Consider the following 17,363-nt stretch of genomic DNA (forward strand, 5'->3'; position numbering starts at 1 on the left):
AGATGTTTGCTTTGCAGTACGCTGTATTGGATTCAATATGGAGATGATTTAGTAGATGATCTCCTTGTCTCATTCACAAGGCAAACCATCTGTTTCAAAGGGTGACTTACAGCGCTGGAGTCAATAGATGATGTGTCTGATTTAGAAGGCAAGTTTGATGCTTCATTTTGAAATACTGTGTATCCACTGCAATTCCTTGTGCAATGCATTTACTTAAGTGCATGGACATATATGTGTGTATGCCTTTTGGGGTGTGGGGCTTGGAATACAGATGGACCACACTCAGTTTGAATAGTTAATGGGCAAAGCATCCTTTATGGCTCTTCCATATAGAAGCTTTGTTAGAAAATGCAAACTAGTAGGCAGGACACTGAAAGGATATGGAGGATTAGTCCAGGCTTGGGGAAATACAGTGGTTTTGTTATCAAGGTCTGATATCACTTGTTGTAGACACTGCACTGAAGAGGACTTTAGAAAGATGACGGCTGTACCATCAGTGTTGAATCCATTTCATCCAGGCAAGAATGGGCTTATCTTTCAGCTCAAAACCCACAGAACTCAACTGTATCTAAAGATACTTCTCTCTGTGAGGCCCAGTGTGAACACAGAGACTTGAATAAAACTGATCAGTAGGAATAATTCCTGTTTATAAGAACATACGCATGCCGGGGCTGTGTCTGGGTGGATCATACGCTGATGATGATTTGCATGCAGAAGGTAGCTAAGTACAGCTAGTATAGACATGTTCTCACAGCAGCAACAGGGTGGATTGTGGTGTTCAGGAAAGTAGAACCCACAGGATTTTTCTACCAGTGAACATCTGGCTAGACTTTGAAATGGAAGATCAAGAAAAGAATAGTATAAACATGATTTTTAGGATCTGGCAGCTCTTGTCAGATGATAATTCTTCCTGTGGCTGTGAGCAACTCAGTTTTGGGGTTTGGGTTTTTTTGGGGGTTTTCTGTTTGTTTGTTTGTTTTACTCTTTTCTCTCTATGGCATATTGTAGACTGAGGCTTTATGGTATTTCATGGACCAAAGACTTTCTAACATAATTCAATGTCAGGGAAAATCCAAAGCTAGCAGTGGTGAAAACAGTGATGCAAATCAAGCAGGACTTGGCCTCCAGCAAAACATCTGTAAATGATGTGGTAAGATCTGCATGCTAATCACCTTTTACCAATGAGAACTGTGTACTTAGTCCAGATTTACATGGGGAAAAATTTGGAGAAACCTTTCCCTTAGCTGAGCTGCTCTGAGTTTATCCCAGGAAAGTTAAGTAAAGATTATCACCATGTACACGCTGTGGAAGGCCTGCAAATTAAAACAGAAAACACTATGCTCCTACAGCTATCTTACAGAATTTTCCACTCTCTCATCCTCCTTTGTTGCTATACACCTTTCTTGTTTTTATTGAGTGATTGTGTGATTTATAAGGCAAATGCCACTGCATTTGTAGCACTGTACTTAGTGATTACCAAAAAAAGAAAGTAAACATTTACTTTCTTTCCCTACTTCTCCTTTATGTGCAGGCGTCCCCAGGAGAAGAGATGCGGAAATCTAAAGAAGTCCTCTTGACATTGTACTGCTTGTTGCTTCTTAGTAATGTTTCTCTAAATGGGATCAGCCATCACTTCCTATTAGTACAACCAGCCTTTTCAGTGATGACATTACACAACTGTGTACTTGTGATTACTTAGAGTCATAAGGCTGGTCTTGTGAATATACTCCTGCGCCCTACTGCGTTCTAAGGGGAGAGTGCTTTGCTTTGCAAAACTACTGCAAAGATTTGAAATCTCAAGTGGGTGTGGAAGGGTGTACAGCTGCTCTCAGCTCTTTACTATCCTTTCTGGCATTATCCACCAGTCTTAGTCTCTTTTGTGCCTATTTTTCATAGACACTATCTAGTTGGCCTCGTTTTGTCCACTGGATGGGAGCAAATAATCAGATTGCTGTGCTGTTGTGAAGACTATGAGGTCTTCTTTGAAGGAAGCACATTAGGGCCATGGGGACAGGTCTCAGATTCTGTAGTTCAGTGTCATTTCACTGGCAAGGGAGTGACCTAAATAAAAGACCACATGTGTTTGGTCTGTGATGCTCCCTCTAGATGTTTCTAGTGGTCTACAACACCCTTTCTGAAATGCTAACGAGGCCTCTCATCACCCAGACATCCCTAGCTGGGGTAATGCTTCCAGAGGAGAGTGTCTGTGAGATATATGAAAGATATTGTATTGCTCAGAAACCACTAGATAAGGAACAGGAGATGCAGACAGGTGGATGAGGCAGGGATAGGAATTAGAGTAATAGAAAAAAAGTAACAAGCACTGGATGGAGGACTGAAGGAAATATGTGACGGCCCTCTCTCAGCTGCTTACTACGGCATGGGTCACCTCATTTGCTGAGAGGCAAAAAGCAGTCAGTGTGTTCTATCTGCCCTTACTATCTTATAAATTAATTCCTTGAGCTGGTTCCTGACTTCCATACTGCTCTTCAGAGGTTAGATGACAAGCCACCCTGCCCCCACCACTTGTGAAGTAAATTTCTTGCAGTCCCACTTGCACTGTTACAACAAGTACGGCTGTCGCAGCAAGTGAAAGATTCCCTTCAAAACTGGGGACAACTGCAGACAATCTGAGGACATTCAGGTTGCAGGTTAGTACTGAGTAGTATTCATTTTAAAACTTTGCATCAGAACAAAGCATTAGCCAGGGCAGGAGGATCTTAAAATCCCTATGTGCCTGAGCTGTCTTAGTGGATTAATGGTCAGGTATTATCAGTGAAGCAGAAGCCCTCAGTTTGACTTTTTGTCTGGTCTCCTTTTCTTCCAGCTGGGCGGAATTAGGGAATGCTACCTAGGCAGAGAACAAAGATACCTTTTATGGGAGAATGGGCACAGATTTGCAAGTCACTATAAAGTATTTATTCCCTCCAGTGGCATTCAAATGCAGCCCCACATCGTGCTTGCTCTCTGCCCTGAGGAGAAGTTTGCTCTTGGCAGAGCTATAGTAGGGGATTTCACAGCACAACCTTATGTATGACAGACTCTGGTAAGAGAGGGTGCGCTAAAGTGGACTCACAAACACCACACAGTAAGAACTCTGTCAAGAATATGGAAGATTTCTCCGAGGAAAACAAACCCAAGCCTCTAAAATCTCTTCTCACAATGCAACTAAACTATTACAGTTTTCACTTGAAAGACCAGTTTTCTGATTTTGATATAGCTTCCTCATGCTATATAGGCCTTATTTAAAAATGAAAAAGCAGCCCCCTCCAGCACAGACCCTTTCTGATCTCACTATACAAACGTGGGATAGGCTGAAGGAAGTCAGTGACTTAACATGGATGTAAAGTCAGTGTGAGTGAAATAACAGTCCAGCAGCAGCCAACTCAGCTATGTAGGTGCCTGTGTACACAATTATTATAGAGGCCCCAAAAGGAAACACGTATGAGACAATCACTTCATAGAATATAGTGAAGTCTTCCTTATAAATGTTTAAATAGTCAGCATTGTGGTGCAGTCCCTTCAGCAAAAAGAAGTGCATTAGCACAGAAGAGAACAGCTTGTAGAAGAGGAAAACTATTCCCACCTCTCCCTTGCTCTTGTCCACTGGTTGTGATAACCCTTCACCCCTTCATTCCTTTTGTGCTAATTTCTGTCTTAAGGAGACCGAGTGCTGCAAGAAAAATAAGCAATTGGTTTAAGTCAACAACACAATCAGATTGTATGAAAATAAACCTTCGGAACATTATTAAAAGCCCAGAGGTCATGAGTCCTTGGACAGTGGCCTTCTGGTGCAAATGGAGTAGGAGACTCTATGGCACAGTGGCAAATCTGTGAGTTCTGCAAGGGGCCAAAATGTGGATGCTGGTAGGAAAGGAGTGAGGGAGCCCTTAGGCAAAAAGCTGCAGAAGTTATCCCATCTGAACCTTTCCCTAGAAACCCTGCTGCTGCTCAGGGTATCATACAGAGCCCCTGTGTGCTAGTGTGGATCTGCAGCTCTATCTCACACACCATTGTTGCCTGAGGTTTTTGAAGCAGGACAACTGTATTAGAAGAACACATTCTGCCTCTCAACATAGTTGAGTAACTCAGGTCTAGCTTTACTATTTTGTATGCCAGAGCCAAGTAAGACTGCAGTAACTTGCAGCTTCTGCACTGTGTCCCACTGTATCACTAGACCTCATATTTCTCTGTGTGACAAAGGGACAGCTCTCAGCTGGTTCTGGTTTTCTAGAAGGCCTTCTTTGTCTTGCAGGAGTGGTATTGATATGTAGGAAGCTACTTGGACTATAATAATGAGGTACACATAGATGCCTTTGATGGATTAATTTTTTTTTTTATTTTTTTTTTTTTTGTGCTGCATTGTTGACTGTATCATTGCAATAACACAGACTGTTTTCTAGAATGAGCAGAAGCTCTTTCCATGACAGTGCAGATAATCCTAGGGAATATTCTAGGTAAATCCTGTAAGAGTCCACACTGGCGTCCCTGAGCCACAGTATTGCAGAAGCAGTCATCCAGCCCTCAGTACCGAGGGTGGGATCAGGACCTTTTGGGCTTGTTGTGGCAGTATTGTGCAATGGTTCTCACAACTCCCTGGGAAAGCAACACTGAAATAGTGTGTCACCCTTCTGTTGCCCAAACATAGATATCTAGTGCCACTTCAGATATTCTTATGTATCACTGTCTGGCTTGCATCTGCTGCTTGAGGAAGTCACAGATCTCCCATAAGTCCTGTGTCAGATCCACCAGCTCACTGTGGGTGTCATGGGTATACCAGCACAGCTTACATGGCTCCACAGAAAGACTAGATGCAATAACTCTTGCAACACAGTCTTGTTAAGCAACTGAATCATGCCAAGGGTGCTGGGGCAGTTGGGGTGGCAGGAAACTGGTAGCACCTGGAACAGAGACAGAGGAAAGTAGAAGCAATGAAGGTAACTGCAAATAACAGAGGAACAAGCTCATTGTTCAGGTGGTGGGTTAAGAGTCAGGTGGCCTGCATTCCAGTACCCTGTCACAAATGCTCAGGTAATGGGAGAAAAAATAAATTATTACATAATTCATAAATAATATTTCTTCATCTTGCTTTTGCCACCTGTTAAACAAGAAATGATAACTGTCTCTTTTCAAGGAAGCTGTTCAGTGTGTGGCTTAAACTGGTATTCTGGTCTGCACAGTGCACAGTACAAATGGATTCTTCTTTTTTTCTCTAACATGTAAGGTGGGGGGGAGAAGAGAGTTCCTTCTGCATTTCTTTACTTCTTCCATCTTTTTGCTCTTCTTCTGAGGCTGACTCGCTGAAAAGTGTGGCACAAAGGAAGCATGGCTGTCCTTTAATACACTTGTGCAGTTTCCACTCAGAGCATTAGGATAGGTCCTTATCCCAGACACCAAAATCACACCAAGTCTCACTTTTTAATTTCTCTCTTGATCTTTTTTTTCTTAAACTAGAACACCCTTCCCTTTTCCTCTAATGTTTTCCCCCTTAAAAGTGTATCTGTTGCCCCAAGTGCAGCTGAAATGAGTGAACACGTTATGTGGTGCTTCAGGGAATTCCTGAAGAATTGATTCAATTCTTCTGGGATCTGCATTCTGAGAACTGAGAGCATAAGTGCTGCAAAACCTGTTTGTGAATCAAACCCAGACATTAATATATATTAATGTGTGTGTGTGTGTGTGTGTGTGTGTGTGTGTGTGTGTGTGTGTGTGTGTGTGTTAAAGAAAAAAATAAAGGTTGACACAAAGAAAGAAAATGAGAGGCAGAAAAAAAAAAAAAAAAAAAAAAGCAGGATCCCAAGGGTTTTGGGGTATGTCTTTTTTTTTAAGTGAAAGCTAATGGAATCCAATATAACTGCTGAAACCTTGTCATCCTTGCTATCAGTGAGAGCCTTTGAATAAGCTAAATCCTTAATCAGTACAGCCTAAGACCCCAATGACTATGTGTAGAAGTGTTAGTCCAGATAAATCCTTGAAGGTTTCAAAGATTTGAAGAGCACTGGCACTTCTCTGTGTAGTGCCTGCCCTTTGTCCTTTTCTCCATGATGTCATTATTGAAGTTTTACACTCACTATGCGTGGTGGAAGTTGACATTGACAGTTTCAACACTTTCACACTGACTCTGGAGGATTGTTAGCTTTGAAGCTATTTGGCCTTGAGCAGTGAATTCTTTTTTTTGAGCTCATACTGGCTTATAATATCTGAGAAGGTTTGCATCAGTATAGCCCCAGCTTGAATTATGAGAGGAGGCTGGTTTCCAAGTTGGAACTAATACCCACATGATAGGAATAGAGAACATTATCCCATTTCAGATGGCAGCGAAGTCAGTGTTCCTGAATCCCCTTGAGATGCAACAATGAGTTTTCATTTTAACATCACAGTTAAAGCAACATCGGCAGCAGGCTTTTCTTGTAATCAGAACTCTGAAGAGCAGTTAGGCTTGGAAGTGACTGTAAGAATATGTGCTCTTCTGCCCTGTGATCTGTTTGTTATTAGGCTTTTTGGAAACATCTGTATGTGGCCAGAGGCATATTTCATATGAGTGTAATTCAAGTATTTTATGAAAATAAAAATAAAATGCTATCTGGTGATTTAGACACATTGAATATTGAAGCACACAAGCACTAACAAACAACACAAGGAAAGTGAACTGTTCAGGCGCTTAATTATGTGAGTTGTCCCAAAGAACTTGATCAGGATGACACACATGAACAAAGACTTAAAGGCTGGGTCTAAAGCCTCAGGCATTATTGGACTGTTGGTTGTGGCTTTTGAGATTCCTCCATCTGAAGCCAGAGATACTTTGCTATGTTTCTATGTATCTTTGAGGAGCAAGGTCTTGGCACCCTTGAGGATGAAGAGCTGTTGAAACAGGAGGGATGTGGGAGATAAAATCTTCAAGGAACTGTGAGCTGAATATGTATCTGTCCTTAAGAAAATTTCTAGTTTTCCATGGAGTTTCCTACAGAGGATAAAACATGATAGTGGCAAATTCAGCTACCTGAAATTGACTAGCTCAGCAGGTGAAATGCCATCAGCTGACTTCATTGAATACAAATGGCGTGGTGGAGTTCAAAATACAGTATTCCTTTTTGCAGCTCTCAACAGACCATACTGAGGGTAAATCCAGCTGAAAACTGAAAGAATAAGAATAGAATTAAATGTGATTGTTTTAGACCACCTGTTTCAGTCTTTTAAATAAGGATGAAAACCAAGTAAGTCACTGATTTAGGAAAAAAGTATTTTCTCCAACTGTGAGTATATTTAGTTGTAATCCTTCAGCCAGATACTATGAGTAGTCACAAAGCTTATTTAAACAGACTTACATCTCTGTTACAGCCACAAACACAGCTATCTTGAGCCCTTCTCCAGAAATTTTTTGAATTGGTAAAAACTTTTGTTGGCTACACTAACGGGCAGTATTTCTCCATTGCAAATCCCAGAACTATGCACAGAACAAGGAAAATTTTAGTTTCTGAGGAGACAGCAAAACCTCAATACAGCAACAGTGTAGTTGTATTAATGACAAATGAAAGACTCTTCCACAGAACTTTTGGCGGTGGCTTGTGCTCTCTGCCTCCAGACCCAAAAAGTACCCTCCCTCTTGCAATCTGAATTCAGGCAGGCAAAATCCTACAGCTCACCTGGTCCCTGTATCTCACCAGTGACAGAAATCTGTTTTGAGGCTGTCCCATTTGAACTGATCTCAGGTTGGACCAGTGTCTGGGTGGGAATGACCACACTGAGTTGACACAGATTAACTACAGTCCTCGGGGAAGGGGGAGTGGGGAATCTTCTCCGTAAGAGCGTAAGCAATAGTTGCCAAAATACACACTGCAGCTCTCTAAAAGAAAGGCCTTTTCATTTTCTTCTCTGGCCAGTTCAACTAACCAGAAGTTACGAAGGGTGCATCCTCAGATGAAGTTTTTTCTGTAGCCTGCTTGCCAAGAGGTGCAGGGAGAGATTCTTGCTCCCCTGAGCTTCAACCTCTAGAACTTTCCTGTCCATCTCTTCTTTTGTCTGAAGGCCAATCTATCCATATATTATTTATGCTTATGATTAAGGAGATTCAACCTTAACAACCTTAATGTCTTGATGAGCAAATGAGTTTTCTGAGTTCTGGAAGATAAACATGTTTCAAAATCTTTTCCTGTTGCTTCACATGCTGTCTTGCTAGGACAAATAAATTAATGATATTAACAAACACTTGAGTAAAGGTAGTTTACTACTTTGAGCTACAATAATCCACATGTGAGGCAATAATCTTACATTGATATAAAATCTCCATGAAGTAGTATAACTTTAATCAACTCAATCTCTGAAATTACTTAAGAATTCCACAAGTTTAGGTAAGAACAGAACTTGAGTCATTGCTTTTGCTGGACTCTCTTCCACAAAATTTGTAAACTCCTGTATGTGTTGACTGTTTCTGAAGGATGGATGGAATTTTAAGGTCCTGGAAAGTACAAACAGGTAGAAGGAAAAATGCCTGTCTCAATTAAGCATAATTTTATTTATATGGTGTAAAATAATAGCATTCATTTCATTATTTGATTTCTTGACTTGAATATTGGGTAAAATAAAAAGAAGGCTACTGCTGAAAGTACTTTAGGCCAGATCTTCAGTCAATGTAAAACACCGTAAATTATTGAAATTAAAGGCCTAATACCAGATTTCACCCATATTTGGTAAGGTTGAACAATTGAACTTCAACCTGCACAACCTGTGGTACTTCAGTACAGGTGCTCTGGAATGTGCTAGTGCTACTGTACTTATAAATTGCTTCTGGCTATCTTCTCAGTAAGTCACCAGAAATGTAACAAAAATCAATATCAGGCTAGAAAATGCTTCTTGCTGCTATGATTTTCTCTACTTGTATACAGTCTAAAAAGGCTCATAGGAAGACTACCTCTGAAGCTTTGAATCATAATTTTTCTTTTCAGTAACCTAGTTTCTCAATATATGGATTCATTTTACTTTTAAGCAGCATCATTCTAAGCCATAGTTTTTGTCTGCTTGGTTTACTGATTTTTTTGTGGGCACAGAAATATTCTCGTGTCTGTCTGAAGAGAGCCATTGCTCTCCTGTAGTAAGTGATGACTCTTAGAGAGGCTAGGTTAAAACTTGTCTTAAAGCTGCTTGACTTATCCCTATGTGACACTGGTCCAGGACCTGGGTCCTGATTAGGAAAGTTTAGATAAGGCAGCATAATGTGTCAAAATCTCTGGTAAGGGTGAATTTCATCCTCTTGTTAGGTTAAAGATAAAAGTATTTGCCAGATAAGGACTTAGGAATATATAGAACAACTGCTATTGAGAGCTAAAATAGAATTCCCATTGACTTTCCATGGCAGCTACTATAACACTTACTACTAAACTCTCAGTGAGTTGCTCAATGATTTCTCTCATCTCCTGACCAGATACTTTGGTACAGAGCTACAATCCCCATATAACTACCATTTATATTCAAAGCAGCATTTGCACAGATGTGGGGTGGGCAAATGGGTGACAATGAACCAGAACATTTACCACATAGAAGAGTGGATTAACAACATCTCACGGTTCCACACTTACAGAAAACCTGCTTTTTCCCTAAAGTCCCAAACTTTCCCCAGAAGAGATAGTCTTGTTTGTTTATTTTTGGCCACAATGCATTTGTGAATGGCAAAGCAGCATAAAACATAGTAGGGAGCAAACATTGGCTGGTCCCAGGTTCCCCTGAGGGGCCTGTATGAGGGTTATATGAGTGCTAATGCACCTTTGGGAGTCAGAAGAGCAGCTTAAGGTGAATGTTTAACAATCAACTACCTTTGACTCTAAGTGAAAAAAAAGGAATTAGACTTAATAACCTTAGAGACAAAAAAAGATCTGGATCAAATTTGGGTTTTTCATCATCTTGCCATTTTTAACAGAGCCTGGTGCGGGGGGAGTGGGGCAGAAGACATCTGAAATATTTACAGAGTTTGGGAATAGCAAAAGGAGAGACATACGATAGAAGGTTAATGCCATCTTTAATATGGAAAAACTACTCTCTCCCTGTGACCTATGCCTATGGGATAATCTTGATATATGCATGAGTGTGATCAATATGTCAGCCAGACTTTCGTTACTTTCTACCTTCCCCTTGAATGCTCTTCTACAGTCCAGAAGTTACCTGCAAGTCTAGAAGTGGAGATTATCCAGATTATACAGCTACAAAGACACAGCTTTTGAAGAGGGGCAAAAGAAATTAATCAGATAGCTCTTCTTCATCCCTGTAGCACTGGGAAATATGAGGCTCTCACTGTGTGCATGTATGCTCTGACACCTATCTCAGGGCCATGCTACACAGGATGCATTTTGTGGCATCAACAGGATGATTGCAGGGCTTGGAAAAAAGCTGAACCTTTGGGTAGGAAGAAAAGGGATACTTTGGGGTTTTTAATAACTGTAAATAATGCCTCTAAATTTGCTTCTTTCACTGCTCCTACTTAAGAATCGTGCTGGTTTATTGCATTATGCGGCATGGTAGCATAAAGATGTTTTAAGGATATCTTAAAGTGGTAGATGAGACAAAGTAAGAGGCAAACCCAAGCAGTACCCAGGATCTTTACAGACAGCCCTGGTTGTCATTAGCTGACAGTCTTCAAATGTTAGGGACTTCTCTGAGAGATGAGTTTTCCCTCCTGAGAGCAAGCAGTCTCTCACAGTATTTGGCCTATAAGGTCCCTCTGTGTTTTACCCTCTTTAAATCCACCTGCCTTGTTTGGACAGGATTTATCTCACCATATACTAATTTCTCTGAACTCTGGGATTATGCTAAAGGGGCATCTGAAAGAACAAGAGAAAACCTTTAAAGCAGGCTTCTTGTTAATACCATAGCAGTGGGATTTGGTTGCCATCTGCTTGCTGAACACTGATAAGTCACATGGAGCCTTGCAGGGGTACCTGAGAAGACATCCCTACTGCTCTCCTCTACCTTTGCATGGAAGACTCTGTTGATTATCCACAAAGGAGCTGGTGCTAGATAAACAAATAAACATAAGGCTGTCTGTCAAAGCTTTGTAATGTTTACAGTGCCAAATTCCTGAAGCTGCCTTATCACAGACCTGTGCAGCCACTTACTGAAAAATAAGGGTCTCCTCGTGTTTTATCTATTCCAGATCCACATTGCAGAACTCAGCATTAACATGTCAGTAGAGCAGTGAAACACACATGAGGCTGCCTCGCAGCTGCCCCCAGAAATCAGTGAGAACTTTGTTGCTATCTTAAAAGCATTCTTTACTAGTAACAACAGTAATGATTATTATAGTAGTATTTGTTCGTGTTTTACGTAACAGGTCATCTGGCCCCTACCTCAGTGTGTGCATGTCAGTTACAGATTTTTAGAAACAAAATTTGGATTCCTGTCATGACATACAGACAGGTTCAGTGTGTGCCCCACACAATTCCACAAAGGAATCACAGGAGTAAAGGAAGGTGAGAAGATATCTTGAGGAAGAACACCCATAGAAGCTGAAGTTTCTGCAAAGCCATGGAACAAGATTTTGGCATTTCAGGTCATAGAATCACAGAATGGTTAGAGTTGGAAGGGACCTTAAAGCTTATGCAGTTCCAACCCCTGCCACAGGCAGGGACACCTTCCACTAAATCAGGTTGCTCAAAGCTCCATCCAGCCTGGTCTTGAACACTGCCAGGGATGGGGCAGCCACAGCTTCCCTGGGCAACCTGTGCCAGTGTCTCACCACCCTCATAGTAAAGAACTTCTCCCTACTGTCTAATCTAAACCTATCTTCTTCCAGTTTAGAGCCATTTCCCCTTGTCCTGTGACACCCTGCCCTTGTAAACAGCCCCTCTCCAGACTTCTAAGCAGAGGAAGGCTGATCTAAGGTCTCCCCTGAGTCTTCTCTTCTCCAGGCTGAACAGGCCAAACTCTCTCAGCCTGTCTTCCTGGGAGAGGTGTTTCAGCCCTCTGATCATCTTCATGGCTCTCCTCTGGACATGCTCTAGCAAGTCCACATCCTTCTTGTGTTGAGATTATAGACAAGAAGGTCAGAAGCTTATAAAGAATCACTGCAATGATTCTTGGAGCAAAATACAGAAAAGCAGGCCAAAGATAAGCACAGTAATAGCAGTAAACGCGACAAAAAGACAGTGTAACAGTAGTCTCTGGAGGAAAAGGGGAAACGAGGGGAGTGGAAAGAAGAAATTGTACATAGAGTAGAACTGTGGATACCTGGATATATTTGCATATATCAAGAAGGAGCATACCTCTTCCTTATCAGTGTATACACACAAGCCAAGAGTCCAAGCCAGGGTTTGCTATCGACATAGCTGTTATAAACAAGAAAGAATTGGTAGCTGGGACAGTGGGATTAAAGTGTTACAGTGCAGTAGAACAAGAATATAGGGTGAACTTCTAAAGCCCAGGATCACGTATTTCTCACAATGAAGCAAACAAGGCAACTGGCAGAGTTCTATAGGGAAAATGACATCACTGCAGATTTTTAGGGATAATCATTTAACTGGATTAGCCCCAAAGTGCTGTGTCTAAAATCAGCATCCCTGTCTCTTTATGTACTCCAGATGAAACACATTAGCAGAAATATGGCAAGGGACATTCACAATGCACTGTTCTACATTATCAGCATTTTTTGCAAATCTGCAATTAGTCTAAAGGGCCTGGGTAAATTAGGCCTCTTGATAAATGAAGCACCTAGACAGGTCTCAGATTTATTGGATCTAGCTGTCCTGCTGTCCAGAGCCTGTCGGCTAGGCTGTGGAACAGAGACAATACAGTGGGAAAGTCTATGAAGCCAACATAACTGTGAACTGCTGAGCAAATGCTGAAAAGCCCTGACTGGGGCAGCTGGCTGATTAGCCTTGAAAGTTTCTGCCAGGAATAGTGTAAGTTTAGGGAGAATGCAGTGAGTGAAGAAATTAAGAGATCCTCTTAAAACGTTAGTATATGTGTGCGAAATCCTGGTTATTGTAGCGATAGGGGCCTGAGACATAGATGCTTACATATGTACATTATGAGAAGGAGAAAAGGAGAGAGGGGGAGAGGGGAAGAGAGGAAAACAGAGAGAACACTTATTGGAGACAAAGCCAGTATTTTCACATTGTTCAAATTCTGAAGAAAAAAGATGCAATATTATTAACTCCTCTCCTTCCTCTTACCTTAACAAGTCTATTTCACAGGTTATTATTTTCACTCCTGAAGAAAAGATGGGTAGTTTCTGCTATTTTTCCACCCCCAGAGCCATTTTAAAGAAAGCAGTATATACAGTAGGACATCTTTGATACATACAGCCATTTGCTTGCATGCACAGCCATGCTCCTGGCTATTTTAATACCTTCTCCTAGCTTATCCGCACAAAATACAGTTGTTGCCTCCTGGAAGGAGGAACAGTCTAGAGGAGAGGAGGAGGCATTGCGACTGTCCAGATTATTCTCATTTATATCTTGAGATCATCTGGAGTGATTTCCAACTAAAGTGTGGCGACACCTGCCAACTCCTCTGCTGTTACTCTTGCTGAACTCAGCTGAACAAGCCAGTTAGGATTTTCCAGCAGATGTTCAGTTGTTTCTCTTCTCTCCCTCTCCTTCTTTCTCACCTTCTGTTTTTAAAAGCCCTGTAGGACTCCAGAAAAGGCTAGCAACTGTCCCTATTTTTTCAGAAGCAGTCCACATCCTAAGTCCCAGCTTTCTATTAGTTATTGTAGTGCCCAGATCAGCAGAGCTAGTAATTGAGCACAGACACTCTATATTGGTTGTGGGCTTGGGGGAAGAGCAGAAGGATCTAAAATAGCTGGACCCATTTGTTTCTGAAGGAAGTGCAGTATGCTGCCCCTTGTTTCTGACTGCATCCCTGCTCCATGTTCACTCAGCATTCTTTAGTAAACCCACATTGATTTTTCTGTCAATAGCATTCCCTCCAATCCGAAAGGAACCACCAGTGCTAAACAAATGACCAGTGTTTTTCTGCAGCACACTTAGCTCTTCCACCTTGTGAAAAGCTTACTTGCTGCAGCATTTCTCCTTTCAAATGAGTACACTCTATATGATCTTAGAAGAAAGAGAGAAATCTCGTTTGCCTACCAGGGACCCAAATTCACCCTGGAAGTGCACAGGGTATCCAATTATGCTGCAGTTTGATCCTACTACTTTTCAAGGCCTTCTAAATTATGGAATTAAAATGGTTTAGTGGAAAAAAGGACTGGTGACACTAGCAGTGTTAAGAATTTAGAATGTGCCTTCTCATATATTAAAAAAGGCTCTTTGAATATCATCAAAGAGATTTACGAATTTTTATTCCTTTTTAAAGCTGTTTTAAAACTGATTAGACTTTTTAGAATAGACTTCATCTTATGTCTGTCTATCACTCTCTCTCTTTCCCATTCCCTTCCCTCCAAAGTCTTCCCTCCTGCTGATTAATCAAACTTTTCTTTGTTAACGTAGGGTACTTCTGCCAAAATATTATCATTTTGCCAAAAAGAGAAGAAGGCAGCCCAGCACTGAGACCTGGCACTGTTTTGTGTTAAGGTCTCCTAAATGCTGTAGGTGTAAAAGACTAGGGAGAATCAGCACTTTTCAACTACTTACTCATTCCAACAACAACAAAAATCCCTGACATTAGTTAGGGGAAAACACAGAGTGAAGCTAAAAGTTCTAGTGTCCTGGGCACTTGAAAAGGATGAAGGAGCCTGCTCAGGAAATGTCTGTGGGTTCATCAGTGGGGAGGAGAGGCTAGATGAATGTCTGTTTTTCTGTGCATGAATGTGCACTTACCTATATCGAGGCTGAAGGCATCTGTGTCCAGGAAGGCTAGATTATGCAGCAGCACCTTAAGAATGTTGACATTCACCATTTGAAAGTAATTAGCAGTGCTGTTGTCTTGAAAGTATTCCCTATGTTGAAAATGCTTACAATAATAAACACTAATTGCTTTCAAATGGTAAATTAGAACCACAGCATCTGGGTGGTGTTCCATTTGTGTGCATGAAGGCATACCTCAGTGTGTATATATATATATATGAACAGCTATGTGTGCTGATGTGTGTGAGTATGTGTAGATGTGAGTCTAACATACAACACATAGCCATGTCTGCCAGAAACAAAGACCTGCATATGTTATTCCTGTCCAGGAAAGAAAACAAGAGATAAGGAGACTTACACAGGTCTGAAGAGAGAAAAGCCGACAGGCTCTCCGGCAGTATTTAGAGGGGAGAAAGCACAGTCTTGTGGTTCAGGCACAGAACTGCATATGGCTGGCTCTGGGTGCTGGGACCAGTCCTGCCAGAGCAAGTTCCTGGCTGGAAGTACTCCGCCTGTCAAAGGCATTCCCAGATACACCAGGGCCCCGACAGAGGGGTTTTCAGCAGTCTTGATTATCATCAGGAGAGGTGAGTGGGTGCCTGACTGTTTCCAAACTGTAGGATATGAAGTTGGGCAATGAAAAAAACAAAGAGTCCAAAGTTAGTGGATGCTTCTTAACCATCTAGCTGATGACCTTTATCCACAGTAGAGGACCTCCTGGGGCTAGCACTAAGGCTTTGTTCATAAATGTTTATCAAATATATTGATATTCTTAGCTGCTCTGAGCAAAGTTGCAAAATGTTCTCACTCCGTGAGGGACAGGTTGCTAACAAGCCTGAATCTCTTCTCACACTGCTGTAACTCACAAGCAACACCAAAACAGTCAACATATGCCATACTGTTGTCAAACCGGAATGAGCATTGGGAAAATGGTGCCTTATTCTGTTTGTCAGTTTACAGCTAAGATGGAAATCACATGCTTGGCCCTAATTAAACAATTTTAAATTAAACAGAAGTTCAGTTCAGCTTCTCAAACCCCCAAGTAAAAATTAACCTACCCCACACTGCCAGCAATAATTAGGTGAAGTCCTGTGGGACTGTAAAGTTGCAGATGGAAAAAAAAACCATCCTTCCAGTAAGGATGATACTACCCTTACTGACAATGGCAGAAGCTAGGATCAGAGCTTGCCTTCCAGACCAGGGCTCTCAGAAATGCACTGTCCTTGCACAATTCTTCCACTGCTCTGTCAAAAAACAGGGCAAGATTTATTGTGGTTGTCCATGGGAGCTGCATTAGGCCAAACAATGAGTGCTTTAGAAAATCATCCCCACATGTGTGAATAATAATTAGAAAGCAGATTAGGGATGGCTCTCTAGCATAATGTCTGTCTGTGGGGAGATTTGCATTTTCCTGCAGAGCAAGAGGAAGCGGGAGGTCCCAGCTCACTTTGGTCTAGCAGGAGGGGAGGAAGCCATGGGTTTGCAGGGCTGGTGCTACGTGGATCTGTGGAGCTCTGCTGAGCCTTGGGGCTGTGCCACTCAGAGAATTTGCTGCAAGTAGCACTGCCTGGGAGGGAACTGCTGAGGGATGCTGTTCCTGAGGGTGTGCTCTCCAGCTGGGGTACAGTGGCCTCCACCTGAAGAAGGAAGCTGCAGCACACAGGTTCACTATCACCCCATCTAAGAGCACAGCCCTGGAATGGACTCAGACAGGCTCTTTGGATGGCAGCAGAGGATGAGTGGCCCGTCTCCATTTCAACCTGTGGGTATTAATTTCCCGCTGTGTTTCAGATGTAAATGGTGGAGAAAAAGGCCCTTTGAGTGAGATGCTACTAACTTTTTTGGTAAGGGCAAAGCCTTAGGAACATAGTGACCAAAACTGACTGCTTGTACCTTCCTCTGAGAGATGAGGCAAACAGGTTTCAGATCTTGTCACTGTTGCCATAAAAGCGCAGTTATGTCCCTCTTGGCCTCCCTGCACCTTTGCCAGGTGCTGGCATTGCATTTAGACACCAGCATTGGCAGAGTCTTTGTATCTCACCCATTTGAAGTACTGTAAAACATGACTGAACAGGGAATATCAGAGGCCATTTAACATGCTTTAAAAGTTCTTTAATTTGTTGTATCATGATAACTGCACTTTAATAAAAGCAATCTCTGGTCTTAATAGCCATACAATAAACTATTATTTATATGAGTCAACGTGCTTAGCTGAGCCTTCCAGGTGTGCCCCAGATTTTGAATCATCAGAGATATCCAGAGGGAGGACGCTGTCTGACAGACCCAAACAAGGCTTATAAACAGGTGCCATTTTGCCTAGTCGCATCTAGGGGTATGCTGGCTATATTAAGCACCTGACACAACATGGCACTTTCAGTGCTTTGATTTATTTCAGTATTACATTTAATTGTTTCCTTCTTGACGAAGCTTTAACATGCAATGCTTGTAAATATAACCTGCACTCTCCATATGGCACTCTGGTTTTCCATTTTCAAATGCAATCGTCCTGGAATAATGACTGTGGTATAACTCAATTTGAGTTCTGCTGTGGGGACTTTATTACATAAT

The 17,363-nt window shown here is 41.7% G+C and overlaps 1 long non-coding RNA gene across 1 annotated transcript; it reads right to left on the reverse strand.

The window, feature by feature from the left end:
- Positions 1–4,493: 4,493 nt before the first annotated feature.
- Positions 4,494–15,937, reverse strand: LOC136005746 (uncharacterized). The gene is made up of 4 exons (XR_010608870.1): positions 15,854–15,937; positions 15,154–15,409; positions 7,001–7,136; positions 4,494–4,901 (listed from the first exon to the last, which is right to left on the reverse strand). It is a non-coding gene; the product is annotated as an uncharacterized LOC136005746 (long non-coding RNA).
- Between the last annotated feature and the right edge of the window lie 1,426 nt (positions 15,938–17,363).

This window comes from Lathamus discolor, chromosome Z (assembly GCF_037157495.1).
Source record: "Lathamus discolor isolate bLatDis1 chromosome Z, bLatDis1.hap1, whole genome shotgun sequence".
In the NCBI taxonomy this organism is placed as follows: domain Eukaryota; kingdom Metazoa; phylum Chordata; class Aves; order Psittaciformes; family Psittacidae; genus Lathamus; species Lathamus discolor.